Source organism: Acipenser ruthenus, chromosome 35, assembly GCF_902713425.1.
Source record: "Acipenser ruthenus chromosome 35, fAciRut3.2 maternal haplotype, whole genome shotgun sequence".
In the NCBI taxonomy this organism is placed as follows: domain Eukaryota; kingdom Metazoa; phylum Chordata; class Actinopteri; order Acipenseriformes; family Acipenseridae; genus Acipenser; species Acipenser ruthenus.
Genome location: NC_081223.1, coordinates 7334469 through 7354257, shown reverse-complemented (window position 1 = coordinate 7354257; position 19789 = coordinate 7334469). Strand labels below are relative to the sequence as shown.

Sequence of the window (19789 nt, the reverse complement as noted above, 5' to 3'; positions counted from 1 at the left end):
CCTGCAGTGAAAGGAGCGAACAACAAAAAAACAAACACAGACCAAAAACAAACACAGACGAAGGACGGAAGCAGTGCTGGGTATATAAATAGAAAAGAAGGAGAGATTGACATGCAAGCTACCCAACGGGATTGCCCATACCGCTCTGGTCACGCCCTTTTTACCTGACCAAACACAGCAGCGCAAGATAATGGCAGAGAGACTGGAACTTGATTGAAACTGAACTGCCCCCCCAGGAAGTAATTTGTTTGTCGCTTTATAATCAATATGTTATGTAGGCTAAATTGTATAAATAAATGTCCGGAGACATTCAAATCCAAACACGTTAAAAAATGAAATATAGTGGAATAGAAATAAAGACGGCTTTGACCTCGACGTGATTTGAACACGCAACCTTCTGATCTGGAGTCAGACGCGCTACCGTTGCGCCACGAAGTCCTGGCGTAGTGCATGCTTGTTATGCAATCCTAGAGTGCACAGCGTGACGTGACAGAATGCAATAATGTGTTAATTTACCAACAAAAGAAACATAAATAAAAGTGTATGTATTTATTTGTGAATAAACTATCTTGCTTCTATGATGGGACCGGAGACCTTACATCCGCAATCTAATGATCGTCCCACCCCAGAGAGACTTTGTCTTGACCAGGGATTAATATAATTTAAAAACAAACTGCGATGGTTCCACGCGATGGGAATGTGAATAGAGTCAAATACATTTGCATCATTCTGTATATATATAATATATATATTTCGAGTAACTGTAGCTTTATTATCATATTGAAGACACATTACACATGACCACAGTTCTGTAACAAAATGACAATAACAAGAACGTTCCCATACCGGGAGTCGAACCCGGGCCGCCTGGGTGAAAACCAGGAATCCTAACCGCTAGACCATATGGAAAGCTGAGAAACAAAATCATGGACATGCAACAGTAGCTAGTATACAGTACAATGATTGGTAAAAACACAAGAACCGATATTTCATTATAAACACGTTACAAATGAAAGCAAACTTCAAGCCATTTATTTTTATTCTCAATTAACACAAACTCTTTAATTGCTAATAAATAAATAAATAAATAAATAAATAAATAAATAAATAAATAAATAATCTCCCTTTGTGCTTCTCGGAAGACATACGATGGACGGCGCACTGCAGTTTTTCAGTCTGGGGAATATTACAAATTAGGAGACTGTGCTTTAAAATACACATGTAGGGCGGGCGTCTCTGTTACAAAGAATTGTCACACTTTGTATTTATCTCCATAATGCGTTGGGACTAAATACGCAGATACGTTAAAACTATTTGGAGAATGCGGGCATCGATCCCGCTACTTCTCGCATGCTAAGCGAGCGCTCTACCATTTGACCGAATTCCCCTCGAATTCTGCCAGCGATTCTCATAGGCTACATCGCAGCTTGATATGAGCAATTCAGATTGTCCTTTTTTTTTTTTTGGGGGGGGGGGTGGGGGCAAGGCAATGTAGTATGCCTTTTGCAAATTCAAAACATTTTTTTAATTAAATAGCAAATATTTCGACGAGAGGCATGTTTTCAATTTCTTCAAAAAGTAGTCTCAGCTCGTTGATTCAGTCGCTTTAAAATCCACCTCTGTGTCCCGCTGCAGCAGCGCTGTGTGTTGTGGCTCGAGCTTGTTTGGCGAGGCAGACAATGCAAAAATGCCAAAACTTGCTTTTGTATCACACGACAAACTTAAGGTATGCTTTAACGACTTGGCTGTCTCAAGTTAGTTTGTATTGTTAATGGAACACGTCGTTGTTGCCCAGTCATTGTATCATATGAAGTAGAGCTTGCCAGCTGGGGGTGACGGTCTGCCAATAAAAGATAAGACTATATTTGCAAGGATCATTTCTAGAGTGAAACTGTTTTGAAGGGATTGGTCTCGGTATCCACCAGGAGGAGTGGGAGTGTTTTCTTCTCAGCACCGAGCTGACAATAAGTTCAGTTGTTTAAATCATTAAGCAAATTTCAAATGGATCACTGCTAATGTTAAAACAATTTAAGAACACTTTAAACAGTAATGTGATTTGCACTACGCAGGACTAGATTGAGCTTAAATAAAGACATTACATCTGAAAATAACTTGTGCTTACCCCCACTTACAAGGAAAGTGTCAAACCTTGTATTCGTCCTCATAACGTGTTAGAAAATGTAAACAGCAGTTGGAGAATGCCGAAGTCGATCATCCTGGCATGTTAAACGAGGGCATTTCTCCTGTAAGCTGCGTCTAGTAATAGATCGTTTATACTGTTCTCAATGGTCCGCATCCCAGCCTGAGACCACGATCCAGTGGCCGACGGAGATGTTTTTCAAGTAATATGTTATTTGGAATATTAAAACAATCAAGTTAAATACATGTTTGGACACAAAATATTTTTCAGTGACGTTAACAAGTAGTCTGTTTACAACAAAATGCAATCTGTGTTAGGAACACTATTTTAGTCGGATTTAAAATGGAAATTAAAATGGTATTGAGTGCTGAGAAGAGTGTGGTATCAGCTGTTGATTTCCTTGAAACAATCTTTTATAGTAAAATGAACACATTTATTCCTTTTAAAAATAAGTAAAATTGAACTGTCAGAAGTGGGAATTGAACCCACATCTCCACTCGGAGACCAGAACACACAATTCTTTGGAAAGACAGAGTTCTTGTAGATGCCTGTAGATGCCAGGCATTCCGGTTCAGATCTCAAATTCTGTGTCATACAAAAAATCATTTCAAGATCGCGGTGGTGGTGATCTCGATCAAAAACTATTACAATGTGAATCAAAAAGGATCTTCTATCTCCATAAATAAATTATAGCGCTTTGAGATTATATATGTTACTAGCGGATTGTTTAGAAATGTACTTAATTATATTAAAGCTGTTCTAAAAAAGAATATCTCGAAAATGGAGTTTTGTCAAGCCGAAATAGCTCAGCTGGGAGCGCGTTAGACTGAAAATCTAAAAGTCCCTGGTTTGATCCCAGGTTTTGGCAAACAGCAAGAATTTTTTTTGTTTTGTATTATTTTGAACTACAAAACAGAGCACATTTTTTTCTTCAGTGTAATTGGAAGAAATAACAACGTATCAGAGTGCCATTTTCTAATGTGATTAAGAAAAATCACCGTCCCTGGGTGAACATGAACCACCAACCTTTCGGATAACAGCCGAACGCGCTAACCGATTGCGCCACAGAGACCAACCTGTTAAACTACAAAAACTAACTTTCTTCAGCACTCTAGCACAAGCAAGGACACTAAAGAATTGTGTGTGTTGGTTTCTGAATGGAGGCGTGGGTTCAAATCCCACTTCTGACAGTTGACTTTTACTTATTTTTAAAATGAATAAATGTGTTCATTTTATTATAAAAGATTTTCAAGGAAATCAACAGCTGATACCAAACTCTTGTCAGCACTCAATACCATTTTAATTTCTGCCTCGTCAAACAAGCTCGAGCCACAGCACACAGCGCTGCTGCATCTTGACAGAGGTGGATTTTAAAGCGACTGAATCAACGAGCTAAGACTACTTTTTGAAGAAATTGAAAACATACCTCTAGTCGAAATATTTGCTATTTAGTTAATCCATTTATTTTTTGAATTTGCAAATGGCAAACTACATTGCCAATCTGACAATCTGAATTGCTCATATCAAGATGCGATGTAGCCTATGAGAATCGCTGGCATAATTCAAGGGGAATTAGCTCAAATGGTAGCGCGTTCGCTTAGCATGCTAGAAGTAGCGGGATCGATGCCCTCATTCTCCAAGTAGTTTTAATATATCTGCGTATTTAGTCCCAACGCATTATGGAGATACATACAGTGTGACCATTCTTTGTAACAGTCGCCCGCCCTACATGTGTATTTTAAAGCAGTCTGCTAATTTGTAATATTCCCGACTGAAAAAATGCCGTCCATCGTATGCCTTCCGAGAAGCACAAAGGGAGATTTTTTATATTGTTTAGCAATTGAAGAGTTTGTGTTAATTGAGAATAAATATAAATGGCTTGAAGTTTGCTTTAATTTGTAACGTTTGGTTTTACCATCATTGTACTGTATACTAGCTACTGTTGCATGTCCAGGAGTTTGTTAATCAGCTTCCCATATGGTCTAGCAGTTAGGATTCCTGGTTTTCACCCAGGCGGCCTGGGTTTGACTCCCGGTATGGGAACGTCTTTGTTATTGTCATTTTGTTACAGAACTGTGGTCATGTGTAATGTGTTTTCATTATGATGATAAACCTACAGTTACTTGAAATTATATATATATACAGAATGATGCAATGTATTTGACTCTATTCACATCACCTCACATTTCACTGGTTGCCTACGAGGGCTTGAGAGGGGTGACATAAAAGTGAGAGAGAAAGAGCAAAGTTTAAACACATAACATACAACAATCTGACACTCGCTCCCGATGGGTCAGGCAGCATCCTCTGGCTGCTGGGCATTTAATGGAACAAGAGACAGGACAAAAGGACAGATCCTTCGCAACTCAGTGCGGCATCCTCAGGCAGCTAAGCTGTCAGCTGGGCAGCGTGGAGAGCTTAGGAAAAGTGTCTCGGGTCCGTTTAGGAGAGACGAAAACAGAGAACCCCCTCCGTTTAGGACAGACAGAAACAGAGAAACGATGGAATGCTGTCAGTAGTGTGCAGTGGCCTGCTGTAGAGAGCAGAGAGCTGCTGAATGCAGTGGAAATTGGTATTTGAGAGTTAAGGCGTTTAAGATGATGTCGGAGATGGGTCTGCCTTTGGGCAGAGATGAAGAATGCGTAGATCTGAGGCCTCTGCAGAACCTGAGAGGATGGGAATGCGTTGCTCGGAGGCTGCTGCAAAACCTATTGATTTGATCAGGAGCAGTCTAAGAGTGTATTGTCTATTGCGGTGTAAATGTTGATAATCGTAGGACATAGTTTCCGTATGTGCCTGGAAGCTCAAATTGAATGAAATGGACTTTGAAAGTTGTATTAAGTGCCTTGATGAAGTTGGGGGCAAATGAGGAAGTGCAAATCCGGGAGCAAGAAGGTTGCAGGAATGGCCTGATGCAAGGAAGCTGGAAAATTAATGTGACAGTGGATTCTTAACATCTCAGAAAGCTGATAAGCATGGCTTCATGACCAGATCCTCGAAGGGAGGGGTTTTGATTTGAAATAATCAAGTTAATATATGAAGCAAAAGAGGTTGAGGCAGGACGGGACTGAGAATCCCTCGGAAAGACAACGAACTGCAGGAATTGATAGAAAGTTTGGAGTGTGCGAGATTCGCAGCGATAGCAAATCAGCTTAAATTATGTAGTTTGTGGTGTTATGCTGCCATCTAGAGGTTGCGCTTGGAATTGAAACTATTGGCTTCAGTCAAGCAGGGTAACATATATATGGTTTTTGCGATTAAAATCCTTGTCTATGGATAAAACGTTTGCTTTAGAACAGTTAGTGATGATATAAGTAAGTTAACGTAGGTCTAGAAGAGGAGCCTGCAGTATTTAGATGTCATAATTTGGCGAGTTGAAGCTCTCATGTTGCAAAAGCGCAGCAGCAGGAGCCAGAAGATTGCAGTAGTGAGGCACAGGCTCGCATTGCCTGTTAAAGCTGCCTGGTCGCCATGGCAACTTACCACTCCCAGTAGTCACTCGATGAGGCGTTGCCGTGGTAACCATGGTCTGTGAGGCGCCGGTGTGAAAGAGTTGCAGTGCAGCGGTGACGTCGGAACAGTCTTTCTGATGAAAACGCAGAGCAAGCTGAGAATGACGCTGCGCTTTGAACGGCGCTGTAGCTGCGCTGGAGACTGGATTGAGCAGAGAAGACTAACGGTGGAGCTCCTGCAGAAAAATACAAAAGCTGAATGAAAAGAATCACCTGAGCAGGTAGGAAAATAGCTGATACTGTCTACCAGCGCTGAGCAGAGAAATGACCTGCAGTGAAAGGAGCGAACAACAAAAAAACAAACACAGACGAAGGGCGGAAGCAGTGCTGGGTGTATAAATAGAAAAGAAGGAGAGATTGACATGCAAGCTACCTAACGGGATTGCCCATACCGCTCTGGACACGCCCTTTTTACCTGACCAAATAGAGCAGCGCAAGATAATGGCAGAGAGACTGGAACTTGATTGAAACTGAACTGCCCCCCCCCAGGAAGTAATTTGTTTGTCGCTTTATAATCAATATGTTGTGTAGGCTAAATTGTATAAATAAATGTCCGGAGACAGTCAAATCCAAACACGTTAAAAAATGAAATATAGTGGAATAGAAATAAAGACAGCTTTGACCTCGACGTGATTTGAACACGCAACCTTCTGATCTAGAGTCAGACGGGCTACCGTTGCGCCACGAAGTCCTGACGTAGTGTATGCTTGTTATGCAATCCTAGAGTGCACAGCGTGACGTGACAGAATGCAATAATGTGTTAATTTACCAACAAAAGAAACAAAAATAAATGTGTAGGTATTTATTTGTGAATAAACTATCTTGCTTCTATGATGGGACCGGAGACCTTACATCCACAATCTAATGATCGTCCCACCCCAGAGAGACTTTGTCTTGACCAGGGATTAATATAATTTAAAAACAAACTGCGATGGTTCCACGCGATGGGAATGTGAATAGAGTCAAATACATTTGCATCATTCTGTATATATATAATATATACAGTACTGTGCAAAAGTTTTAGGCAGGTGTGAAAAAATGCTGTAAAGTAAGAATGCTTTCAAAAATAGACATGTTAATAGTTTACATTTATCAGTTAACAAAATGCAAAGTGAGTGAACAGAAGAAAAATCTAAATCAAATCCATATTTGGTGTGACCACCCTTTGCCTTCAAAACAGCATCAATTCTTCTAGGTACACTTGCACAAAGTCAGGGATTTTGTAGGCATATAGTCAGGTGTATGATTAAACAATTATACCAAACAGGTGCTAATGATCATCAATTCAATATGTAGGTTGAAACACAATCATTAACTGAAACAGAAACAGCTGTGTAGGAGGAATAAAACTGGGTGAGGAACAGCCAAACTCAGCTAACAAGGTGAGGTTGCTGAAGACAGTTTACTGGCAAAAGTTATACACCATGGTAAGACTGAGCACAGCAACAAGACACAAGGTAGTTATACTGCATCAGCAAGGTCTCTCCCAGGCAGAAATTTCAAGGCAGACAGGGGTTTCCAGATGTGCTGTCCAAGCTCTTTTGAAGAAGCACAAAGAAACGGGCAACGTTGAGGACCGTAGACGCAGTGGTCGGCCAATGAAACTTACTGCAGCAGATGAAAGACACATCATGCTTACTTCCCTTTGCAATCAGAAGATGTCCAGCAGTGCCATCAGCTCAGAATTGGCAGAAAACAGTGGGACCCTGGTACACCCATCTACTGTCTGGAGAAGTCTGGTCAGAAGTGGCCTTCATGGAAGACTTGCGGCCAAAAAACCATACCTCCGACGTGGAAACAAGGCCAAGCGACTCAACTATGCACGAAAACACAGGAACTGGGGTGCAGAAAAATGGCAGCAGGTGCTCTGGACTGATGAGTCAAAATTTGAAATATTTGGCTGTAGCAGAAGGCAGTTTGTTCGCCGAAGGGCTGGAGAGTGGTACACGAATGCTGCCTGCAGGCAGCAGTGAAGCATGGTGGAGGTTCCTTGCAAGTTTGGGGCTGCATTTCCGCAAATGGAGTTGGGGATTTGGTCAGAATTAATGGTCTCCTCAATGCTGAGAAGTACAGGCAGATACTTATCCATCATGCAATACCATCAGGGAGGCATCTGATTGGCCCCAAATTTATTCTGCAGCATGACAACGACCCCAAACATACAGCGAAAGTCATTAAGAACTATCTTCAGCGTAAAGAAGAACAAGGAGTCCTGGAAGTGATGGTATGGCCCCCACAGAGCCCTGATCTCAACATCATCGAGTCTGTCTGGGATTACATGAAGAGAGAGAAGCAACTGAGGCAGCCTAAATCCACAGAAGAACTGTGGTTAGTTCTCCAAGATGTTTGGGCCAACCTACCTGCCGAGTTCCTTCAAAAACTGTGTGCAAGTGTACCTAGAAGAATTGATGCTGTTTTGAAGGCAAATGGTGGTCACACCAAATATTGATTTGATGTAGATTTTTCTTCTGTTCACTCACTTTGCATTTTGTTAACTGATAAATATAAACTATTAACATGTCTATTTTTGAAAGCATTCTTACTTTACAGCATTTTTTCACACCTGCCTAAAACTTTTGCACAGTACTGTATATATTTCGAGTAACTGTAGCTTTATTATCATATTGAAGACACATTACACATGACCACAGTTCTGAAACAAAATGACAATAACAAGAATATTCCCATACCGGGAGTCGAACCCGGGCCGCCTGGGTAAAAGCCAGGAATCCTAACCGCTAGACCATATGGGAAGATGAAGAACAAAATCATGGACATGCAACAGTAGCTAGTATACAGTACAATGATTGGTAAAAACACAAGAACCGATATTTCATTATAAACACGTTACAAATGAAAGCAAACTTCAAGCCATTTATTTTTATTCTCAATTAACACAAACTCTTTAATTGCTAATAAATAAATAAATAAATAAATAAATAAATAATCTCCCTTTGTGCTTCTCGGAAGACATACGATGGACGGCGCACTGCAGTTTTTTCAGTCTGGGGAATATTAAACATTAGGAGACTGTGCTTTAAAATACACATGTAGGGCGGGCGTCTCTGTTACAAAGAATTGTCACACTTTGTATTTATCTCCATAATGCGTTGGGACTAAATACGCAGATACGTTAAAACTATTTGGAGAATGCGGGCATCGATCCCACTACTTCTCGCATGCTAAGCGAGCGCTCTACCATTTGAGCTAATTCCCCTTGAATTGTGCCGGCGATTCTCATAGGCTACATTGCAGCTTGATATGAGCAATTCAGATTGTCAGATTTTTTTTTTTTTGTGGGGGGGGGGGCAAGGCAATGTAGTCTGCCATTTGCAAATTCAAAACATTTTTTTTAATTAAATAGCAAATATTTCGATGAGAGGCATGTTTTCAATTTCTTCAAAAAGTAGTCTCAGCTCGTTGATTCAGTCGCTTTAAAATCCACCTCTGTGTCCCGATGCAGCAGCGCTGTGTGCTGTGGCTCGAGCTTGTTTGACGAGGGAGGCAATGCAAAAATGCCAAAACTTGCTTTTGTATCACATGACAAACTTAAGGTATGCTTTAACGGCTTGGCTGTCTCGAGTTAGTTTGCATTGTTAATGTAACACCTCGTTGTTGCCCAGTCATTGTATCATATGAAGTAGAGCTTGACAGTCGGGGGCGACGGTCTGCCAATAAAAGTTAAGACTATATTTGCAAGGATTATTTCTAGAGTGAAACATGTTTTGAAGGGATTGGTCTCGGTATCCACCAGGAGGAGTGGGAGTGTTTTCTTCTCAGCACCGAGCTGACAATAAGTTCAGTTGTTTAAATCATTAAGCAAATTTCAAATGGATCACTGCTAATGTTAAAACAATTTAAGAACACTTTAAACAGTAATGTGATTTGCACTACGCAGGACTAGATTGAGCTTAAATAAAGACATTACATCTGAAAATAACTTGTGCTTACCCCCACTTACAAGGAAAGTGTCAAACTTTGTATTCGTCCTCATAACTTGTTAGAAAATGTAAACAGCAGTTGGAGAATGCCGAAGTCGATCATCCTAGCATGTTAAACGAGGGCGTTTCTCCTGTAAGCTGCGTCTAGTAATAGATCGTTTATACTGTTCTCAATGGTCCGCATCCCAGCCTGAGACCACGATCCAGTGGTCGACGGAGATGTTTTTCAAAGTAATATGTTATTTGGAATATTAAAACAATCAAGTTAAATAACACATGTTTGGACACAAAATATTTTTCAGTGACGTTAACAAGTAGTCTGTTTACAACAAAATGCAATCTGTGTTAGGAACACTATTTTAGTCGGATTTAAAATGGAAATTAAAATGGTATTGAGTGCTGAGAAGAGTGTGGTATCAGCTGTTGATTTCCTTGAAACAATCTTTTATAGTAAAATGAACACATTTATTCCTTTTAAAAATAAGTAAAATTGAACTGTCAGAAGTGGGATTTGAACCCACATCTCCACTCGGAGACCAGAACACACAATTCTTTGGAAAGACAGAGTTCTTGTAGATGCCTGTAGATGCCTGTAGATGCCAGGCATTCCAGTTCAGATCTCAAATTCTGTGTCATACAAAAAATCATTTCAAGATCGCGGTGGTGGTGATCTCGATCAAAAACTATTACAATGTGAATCAAAAAGGATCTTCTATCTCCATAAATAAATTATAGCGCTTTGAGATTATATATGTTACTAGCGGATTGTTTAGAAATGTACTTAATTATATTAAAGCTGTTCTAAAAAAGAATGTTATCTCGAAAATGGAGTCTTGTCAAGCCGAAATAGCGTTAGACTGAAAATCTAAAGGTCCCTGGTTTGATCCTAGGTTTCGGCAAACAGCAAGAATTTTTTTGTTTTGAATTATTTTGAACTAAAAAACAGAGCACATTTTTTTCTTCAGTGTAATATGAAGAAATAACAACTTATCAGAGTGCCATTTTCTAATGTGATTAAGAAATGCAAAAATCACCATCCGTGGGTGGGCTTGAATCACCAATCTTTCGGATAACAGCCGAACGCGCTAACCGATTGCGCCACAGAGACCAACCTGTTAAACTACAAAAACTAACTTGCTTCAGCACTCTAGCACAAGCAAGGACACAAGAATTGTGTGTTGGTTTCCGAATGGAGGCGTGGGTTCAAATCCCACTTCTGACAGTTGACTTTTACTTATTTTTAAAATGAATAAATGTGTTCATTTTATTATAAAAGATTTTCAAGGAAAACAACAGCTGATACCAAACTCTTTGCAGCACTCAAAACCATTTTAATTTCTACTTCGTCAAACAAGCTCGAGCCACAGCACACAGCGCTGCTGCATTGGGACAGAGGTGGATTTTAAAGCGACTGAATCAACGAGCTGAGACTACTTTTTGAAGAAATTGAAAACATGCCTCTCATCGAAATATTTGCTATTTAATTAAAAAAAATGTTTTGAATTTGCAAATGGCAGACTACATTGCCTTGCCCCCCCCCCCACAAAAAAAAATATATATATACGAGAATCTGAATTGCTCATATCAAGCTGCGTTGTAGCCTATGAGAATCGCTGATACAACTCAAGGGGAATTAGCTCCAATGGTAGAGCGCTCGCTTAGCATGCGAGAAGTAGCGGGATCGATGCCCGCATTCTCCAAATAGTTTTAATGTATCTGCGTATTTAGTCCCAACGCATTATGGAGATAAATACAAAGTGTGACAACACTTTGTCTTGTTATTGTCATTTTGTTACAGAACTGTGGTCATGTGTAATGTGTTTTCATTATGATGATAAAGCTACAGTTACTTGAAATTATATATTTTATATATATATATATATATATATATATATATATATATATATATATATATATATATATATATATATATATATATATATATATACATACATACACATATACACAGAATGATGCAATGTATTTGACTATTCACATCACCTCACATTTCACTGGTTGCCTACGAGGGCTTGAGAGGGGTGGCGTAAAAGTGAGAGAGAAAGAGCAAAGTTTAAACACATAACATACAACAATCTGACACTAACTCCCGACGGGTCAGGCAGCATCCTCTGGCTGCTGGGCATTTAGTGGAACAAGAGACAGGACAAAAGGACAGATCCTTCGCAACTCAGTGCGGCATCCTCAGGCAGCTAAGCTGTCAGCTGGGCAGCGTGGAGAGCTTAGGAAAAGTGTCTCGGGTCAGTTTAGGAGAGACAAAAAGAGAGAACCCCCTCCGTTTAGGACAGACGGAAACAGAGAAACGATGGAATGCTGTCAGTAGTGTGCAGTGGCCTGCTGTAGAGAGCAGAGAGCTTCTGAATGCAGTGGAAATTGGTATTTGAGAGTTAAGGCGTTTAAGATGATGTCGGAGATGGGTCTGCCTTTGGGCAGAGATGAAGAATGCGTAGATCTGAGGCCTCTGCAGAACCTGAGAGGATGAGAATGCGTTGCTCGGAGGCTGCTGCAAAACCTATTGATTTGATCAGGAGCAGTCTAAGAGTGTATTGTCTATTGCGGTGTTGGAGGACGCTTGACTGAAATGTTGATAATCGTAGGACATAGTTTCCGTATGTGCCTGGAAGCTCAAATTGAATGAAATGGACTTTGAAAGTTGTATTAAGTGCCTTGATGAAGTTGGGGGCAAATGAGGAAGTGCAAATCCGGGAGCAAGAAGGTTGCAGGAATGGCCTGATGCAAGGAAGCTGGAAAATTAATGTGACAGTGGATTCTTAACATCTCAGAAAGCTGATAAGCACGGCTTCATGACCAGATCCTCGAAGGGAGGGGTTTTGATTTGAAATAATCAAGTTAATATATGAAGCAAAAGAGGTTGAGGCAGGACGGGACTGAGAATCCCTCGGAAAGACAACGAACTGCAGGAATTGATAGAAAGTTTGGAGTGTGCGAGATTCGCAGCGATAGCAAATCAGCTTAAATTATGTAGTTTGTGGTGTTATGCTGCCATCTAGAGGTTGCGCTTGGAATTGAAACTATTGGCTTCAGTCAAGCAGGGTAACATATATATGGTTTTTGCGATTAAAATCCTTGTCTATGGATAAAACGTTTGCTTTAGAACAGTTAGTGATGATATAAGTAAGTTAACGTAGGTCTAGAAGAGGAGCCTGCAGTATTTAGATGTCATAATTTGGCGAGTTGAAGCTCTCATGTTGCAAAAGCGCAGCAGCAGGAGCCAGAAGATTGCAGTAGTGAGGCACAGGCTCGCATTGCCTGTTAAAGCTGCCTGGTCGCCATGGCAACTTACCACTCCCAGTAGTCACTCGATGAGGCGTTGCCGTGGTAACCATGGTCTGTGAGGCGCCGGTGTGAAAGAGTTGCAGTGCAGCGGTGACGTCGGAACAGTCTTTCTGATGAAAACGCAGAGCAAGCTGAGAATGACGCTGCGCTTTGAACGGCGCAGACTGAGCAGGTAGGAAAACAGCAGATACTATCTTGCGAGCGCTGAGCAGAGAAATGGCCTGCAGTGAAAGGAGCGAACAACAAAAAACAAACAAGGAAGCGGAAATAGTGCTGGGTTAAAGTAGAAAAAGAGAGAGAGATAGACAGGAGGGGCAGCCAATAACATACGTGGAGCAGCGCTGGCCATGCCCTAATAATTGACGAGGCGAGCGCTGCATTGTGTGATTGGCTGGAAATACTAAATGAGGCTGAACTGGGATCAGCTTCCACCCGGAAGAGATCGTGGACGTTACTGGGCAGGACGCCACGGAGGGAAGGAAAGACTGACTAAGAAAAGGATTTAGGATAAGAAAAAAGCAGCGCAAAGCGGGAGAGAGCCCTCTACGGCATCCCCCGAATTACACCTAAAGGCTAACATTTAAGTACATTTCTAAACAATCCGCTAGTAACACATATAATCTCAAAGCGCTATAATTTATTTCAGCTCTTATGATGGACAAGTATCCTTGCGCATTATATCATCCTTGATTGCGAAATGTAATATTAATTAATTGCCTTATATTAATATTTTAGAAAAACTACTTTGCTAACAGAAGAAAAACAAGCTAGCAGAGGATGGTTTCGATCCATCGACCTCTGGGTTATGGGCCCAGCACGCTTCCGCTGCGCCACTCTGCTACAGCTGCCTCATGACTGAATTACCAAGCAACAGAAAAAAACTGAACTCATCGTTTTAACCAGCCACACGGCAGTGGCCGGGGCGAACCATGGAAACGTCGCAAATCAGAGATGATCCGTTTTCTTTTCTCCCAAATACGGTATGCAAAGTATGCAACTTTCCTGCCCAATTTGATCACAGGCAGTTTTATCGCCCAGTTTCGGCTGCCAATTCCAATATTCTGTCTCTCTAAAGCATCTTAAATCGTGGAAAGCGCTCTTTGTTTAAAATTACACTGAAGGCTTATTTTGTTCGACCAGGCTTACAATTAGATATTTTCTTGTTTTAAAGTAGAGTTTGTGAAGCGCATATGGTGCGCTATAGGATACCGAGACCAATCCCTTCAAAACATGTTTCACTCTAGAAATGATCCTTGCAAATATAGTCTTAACTTTTATTTGCAGACCGTCGCCCCCAACTGGCAAGCTCTACTTCATATGATACAATGACTGGGCAACAACGAGGTGTTCCATTAACAATACAAACTAACTTGAGACAGCCAAGCCGTTAAAGCATACCTTAAGTTTGTCATGTGATACAAAAGCAAGTTTTGACATTTTTGCATTGCCTGCCTCGTCAAACAAGCTCGAGCCACAGCACACAGCGCTGCTGCATCGGGACACAGAGGTGGATTTTAAGCGACTGAATCAACGAGCTGAGACTACTTTTTGAAGAAATTGAAAGCATACCTCTTGTCGAAATATTTGCTTTTTATTTAATTTATTTATTTTTTGAATTTGCAATTGGAGGACTACATTGTCAATCTGAATTGCTCGTATCAAGCTGCGATGTAGCCTATGAGAATCACATGCACAATTCAAGGGGAATTAGCTCAAATGGTAGAGCGCTCGCTTAGCATGCGAGAAGTAGCGGGATCGATGCCCGCATTCTCCAAATAGTTTTAATGTTTCTGCGTATTTAGTCCCAACGCATTATGGAGATACATACAAAGTGTGACAATTCTTTGTAACAGAGACGCCCACCCTACATGTGTATTTTAAAGCATAGTCTGCTGATTTGTAATATTCCCCATACTGAAAAACTGCAGTGCGCCCTCCATCGTATGCCTTCCGAGAAGCACAAAGGGAGATTTTTAAATATTTTTTAGCAATGGAAGAGTTTATGTTATCTGGGAATAAATATAAATGGCTTGAAGTTTGCTTGCATTGGTTTGCATACATGTAATTGATTAGACTTTCCTGTCCAGTGTTGCTTTCTTCTTAGATGTGGTCTCAGTTTTGACTGAGCAGGATGGTCTCTGTGGCGCAATCGGTTAGCACTTTCGGCTGTTAATCAAAAGGTTGGTGGTTCAGAACACACTTTTTTCTTTAGTGTTAGTTCTTCCAATTACACTGAAGAAAAAAGTGTGTTCTGTTCTTTAGTTCAAAATAATACAAAACAAAAATATTCTTGCTGTTTGCCGAAACCCGGGATCGAACCAGGGATCTTTAGATCTTCAGTCTAACGCTCTCCCAGCTGAGCTATTTCAGCTTGACAAGCCTCATTTTTCGAGATAACATTCTTTTTTAGAACAGTTGTAATATAATTAGGTACATTTCTAAACTCCGCTAGTAACATATAATCTCAAAGCGCTATAATTTATTTCAGCTCTTATGATGGACAAGTATCCTTGCGCATTATATGATCCTTGATTGCGAAATGTAATATTAATTAATTGCCTTCAGTTAATATTTTAGAAAAACTACTTTGCTAACAGAAGAAAAACAAGCTAGCAGAAGATGGTTTCGATCCATCGACCTCTGGGTTATGGGCCCAGCACGCTTCCGCTGCGCCACTCTGCTACAGCTTCCTCATGACTGAATTACCAAGCAGCAGAAAAAAACTGAACTCATCGTTTTAACCAGCCACACGGCAGTGGCCGGGGCGAACCATGGAAACGTCGCAAATCAGAGATGATCCGTTTTCTTTTCTCCCAAATACGGTATGCAAAGTATGCAACTTTTCTGCCCACTTTGATCACAGGCAGTTTTATCGCCCAGTTTCGGCTGCCAATTCCAATATTCTGTCTCTCTAAAGCATCTTAAATCGTGGAAAGCGCTCTTTGTTTAAAATTACACTGAAGACTTATTTTGTTCGACCAGGCTTACAATTAGATATTTTCTTGTTTTTAAGTAGAGTTTGTGAAGCGCATATGGTGCGCTATAGGATACCGAGACCAATCCCTTCAAAACATGTTTCACTCTAGAAATGATCCTTGCAAATATAGTCTTAACTTTTATTTGCAGACCGTCGCCCCCAACTGGCAAGCTCTACTTCATATGATACAATGACTGGGCAACAACGAGGTGTTCCATTAACAATACAAACTAACTTGAGACAGCCAAGCCGTTAAAGCATACCTTAAGTTTGTCATGTGATACAAAAGCAAGTTTTGACATTTTTGCATTGCCTGCCTCGTCAAACAAGCTCGAGCCACAGCACACAGCGCTGCTGCATCGGGACACAGAGGTGGATTTTAAAGCGACTGAATCAACGAGCTGAGACTACTTTTTGAAGAAATTGAAAGCATACCTCTTGTCGAAATATTTGCTTTTTATTTAATTTATTTATTTTTTGAATTTGCAATTGGCAGACTACATTGTGGGACAATCTGAATTGCTCGTATCAAGCTGCGATGTAGCCTATGAGAATCACATGCACAATTCAAGGGGAATTAGCTCAAATGGTAGAGCGCTCGCTTAGCATGCGAGAAGTAGCGGGATCGATGCCCGCATTCTCCAAATAGTTTTAATGTTTCTGCGTATTTAGTCCCAACACATTATGGAGATACATACAAAGTGTGACAATTCTTTGTAACAGAGACGCCCACCCTACATGTGTATTTTAAAGCATAGTCTGCTGATTTGTAATATTCCCCATACTGAAAAACTGCAGTGCGCCCTCCATCGTATGCCTTCCGAGAAGCACAAAGGGAGATTTTTAAATATTTTTTAGCAATGGAAGAGTTTATGTTATCAGGGAATAAATATAAATGGCTTGAAGTTTGCTTGCATTGGTTTGCATACATGTAATTGAGATTAGACTTTCCTGTCCAGTGTTGCTTTCTTCTTAGATGTGGTCTCAGTTTTGGCTGAGCAGGATGGTCTCTGTGGCGCAATCGGTTAGCGCGTTCGGCTGTTAACCGAAAGGTTGGTGGTTCAAGCCCACCCAGGGACGATGTGTTTTGCATTTCTTAATCACATTAGAAAATGGCACTCTGATAAGTTGTTATTTCTTCCAATTACACTGAAGAAAAAAGTGTGTTCTGTTCTTTAGTTCAAAATAATACAAAACAAAAATATTCTTGCTGTTTGCCGAAACCCGGGATCGAACCAGGGACCTTTAGATCTTCAGTCTAACGCTCTCCCAGCTGAGCTATTTCAGCTTGACAAGCCTCATTTTTCGAGATAACATTCTTTTTTAGAACAGTTGTAATATAATTAGGTACATTTCTAAACTCCGCTAGTAACATATAATCTCAAAGCGCTATAATTTATTTCAGCTCTTATGATGGACAAGTATCCTTGCGCATTATATGATCCTTGATTGCGAAATGTAATATTAATTAATTGCCTTCAGTTAATATTTTAGAAAAACTACTTTGCTAACAGAAGAAAAACAAGCTAGCAGAAGATGGTTTCGATCCATCGACCTCTGGGTTATGGGCCCAGCACGCTTCCGCTGCGCCACTCTGCTACAGCTTCCTCATGACTGAATTACCAAGCAGCAGAAAAAAACTGAACTCATCGTTTTAACCAGCCACACGGCAGTGGCCGGGGCGAACCATGGAAACGTCGCAAATCAGAGATGATCCGTTTTCTTTTCTCCCAAATACGGTATGAAAAGTATGCAACTTTTCTGCCCACTTTGATCACAGGCAGTTTTATCGCCCAGTTTCGGCTGCCAATTCCAATATTCTGTCTCTCTAAAGCATCTTAAATCGTGGAAAGCGCTCTTTGTTTAAAATTACACTGAAGACTTATTTTGTTCGACCAGGCTTACAATTAGATATTTTCTTGTTTTTAAGTAGAGTTTGTGAAGCGCATATGGTGCGCTATAGGATACCGAGACCAATCCCTTCAAAACATGTTTCACTCTAGAAATGATCCTTGCAAATATAGTCTTAACTTTTATTTGCAGACCGTCGCCCCCAACTGGCAAGCTCTACTTCATATGATACAATGACTGGGCAACAACGAGGTGTTCCATTAACAATACAAACTAACTTGAGACAGCCAAGCCGTTAAAGCATACCTTAAGTTTGTCATGTGATACAAAAGCAAGTTTTGACATTTTTGCATTGCCTGCCTCGTCAAACAAGCTCGAGCCACAGCACACAGCGCTGCTGCATCGGGACACAGAGGTGGATTTTAAAGCGACTGAATCAACGAGCTGAGACTACTTTTTGAAGAAATTGAAAGCATACCTCTTGTCGAAATATTTGCTTTTTATTTAATTTATTTATTTTTTGAATTTGCAATTGGCAGACTACATTGTGGGACAATCTGAATTGCTCGTATCAAGCTGCGATGTAGCCTATGAGAATCACATGCACAATTCAAGGGGAATTAGCTCAAATGGTAGAGCGCTCGCTTAGCATGCGAGAAGTAGCGGGATCGATGCCCGCATTCTCCAAATAGTTTTAATGTTTCTGCGTATTTAGTCCCAACACATTATGGAGATACATACAAAGTGTGACAATTCTTTGTAACAGAGACGCCCACCCTACATGTGTATTTTAAAGCATAGTCTGCTGATTTGTAATATTCCCCATACTGAAAAACTGCAGTGCGCCCTCCATCGTATGCCTTCCGAGAAGCACAAAGGGAGATTTTTAAATATTTTTTAGCAATGGAAGAGTTTATGTTATCAGGGAATAAATATAAATGGCTTGAAGTTTGCTTGCATTGGTTTGCATACATGTAATTGAGATTAGACTTTCCTGTCCAGTGTTGCTTTCTTCTTAGATGTGGTCTCAGTTTTGGCTGAGCAGGATGGTCTCTGTGGCGCAATCGGTTAGCGCGTTCGGCTGTTAACCGAAAGGTTGGTGGTTCAAGCCCACCCAGGGACGATGTGTTTTGCATTTCTTAATCACATTAGAAAATGGCACTCTGATAAGTTGTTATTTCTTCCAATTACACTGAAGAAAAAAGTGTGTTCTGTTCTTTAGTTCAAAATAATACAAAACAAAAATATTCTTGCTGTTTGCCGAAACCCGGGATCGAACCAGGGACCTTTAGATCTTCAGTCTAACGCTCTCCCAGCTGAGCTATTTCAGCTTGACAAGCCTCATTTTTCGAGATAACATTCTTTTTTAGAACAGTTGTAATATAATTAGGTACATTTCTAAACTCCGCTAGTAACATATAATCTCAAAGCGCTATAATTTATTTCAGCTCTTATGATGGACAAGTATCCTTGCGCATTATATGATCCTTGATTGCGAAATGTAATATTAATTAATTGCCTTCAGTTAATATTTTAGAAAAACTACTTTGCTAACAGAAGAAAAACAAGCTAGCAGAAGATGGTTTCGATCCATCGACCTCTGGGTTATGGGCCCAGCACGCTTCCGCTGCGCCACTCTGCTACAGCTTCCTCATGACTGAATTACCAAGCAGCAGAAAAAAACTGAACTCATCGTTTTAACCAGCCACACGGCAGTGGCCGGGGCGAACCATGGAAACGTCGCAAATCAGAGATGATCCGTTTTCTTTTCTCCCAAATACGGTATGAAAAGTATGCAACTTTTCTGCCCACTTTGATCACAGGCAGTTTTATCGCCCAGTTTCGGCTGCCAATTCCAATATTCTGTCTCTCTAAAGCATCTTAAATCGTGGAAAGCGCTCTTTGTTTAAAATTACACTGAAGACTTATTTTGTTCGACCAGGCTTACAATTAGATATTTTCTTGTTTTTAAGTAGAGTTTGTGAAGCGCATATGGTGCGCTATAGGATACCGAGACCAATCCCTTCAAAACATGTTTCACTCTAGAAATGAT

The 19789-nt window shown here is 40.6% G+C and overlaps 8 non-coding genes across 8 annotated transcripts; 2 read left to right on the top strand and 6 right to left on the bottom strand.

Annotated features, from left to right (window-relative positions):
* Window positions 1–366: 366 nt before the first annotated feature.
* On the bottom strand, window positions 367–438 carry trnaw-cca (transfer RNA tryptophan (anticodon CCA)). Its single transcript has one exon. It is a non-coding gene; the product is annotated as a tRNA-Trp (tRNA).
* Window positions 439–837: 399 nt separating this feature from the next.
* Window positions 838–909, bottom strand: trnae-uuc (transfer RNA glutamic acid (anticodon UUC)). Its single transcript has one exon. It is a non-coding gene; the product is annotated as a tRNA-Glu (tRNA).
* Window positions 910–13676: 12767 nt separating this feature from the next.
* Window positions 13677–13748, bottom strand: trnam-cau (transfer RNA methionine (anticodon CAU)). Its single transcript has one exon. It is a non-coding gene; the product is annotated as a tRNA-Met (tRNA).
* Window positions 13749–15206: 1458 nt separating this feature from the next.
* On the bottom strand, window positions 15207–15279 carry trnaf-gaa (transfer RNA phenylalanine (anticodon GAA)). The gene has a single exon. It is a non-coding gene; the product is annotated as a tRNA-Phe (tRNA).
* Window positions 15280–16891: 1612 nt separating this feature from the next.
* trnan-guu (transfer RNA asparagine (anticodon GUU)) lies at window positions 16892–16965 on the top strand. The gene has a single exon. It is a non-coding gene; the product is annotated as a tRNA-Asn (tRNA).
* Window positions 16966–17100: 135 nt separating this feature from the next.
* Window positions 17101–17173, bottom strand: trnaf-gaa (transfer RNA phenylalanine (anticodon GAA)). The gene has a single exon. It is a non-coding gene; the product is annotated as a tRNA-Phe (tRNA).
* A 1612-nt stretch (window positions 17174–18785) lies between these two features.
* On the top strand, window positions 18786–18859 carry trnan-guu (transfer RNA asparagine (anticodon GUU)). Its single transcript has one exon. It is a non-coding gene; the product is annotated as a tRNA-Asn (tRNA).
* A 135-nt stretch (window positions 18860–18994) lies between these two features.
* On the bottom strand, window positions 18995–19067 carry trnaf-gaa (transfer RNA phenylalanine (anticodon GAA)). The gene has a single exon. It is a non-coding gene; the product is annotated as a tRNA-Phe (tRNA).
* Window positions 19068–19789: the final 722 nt, after the last annotated feature.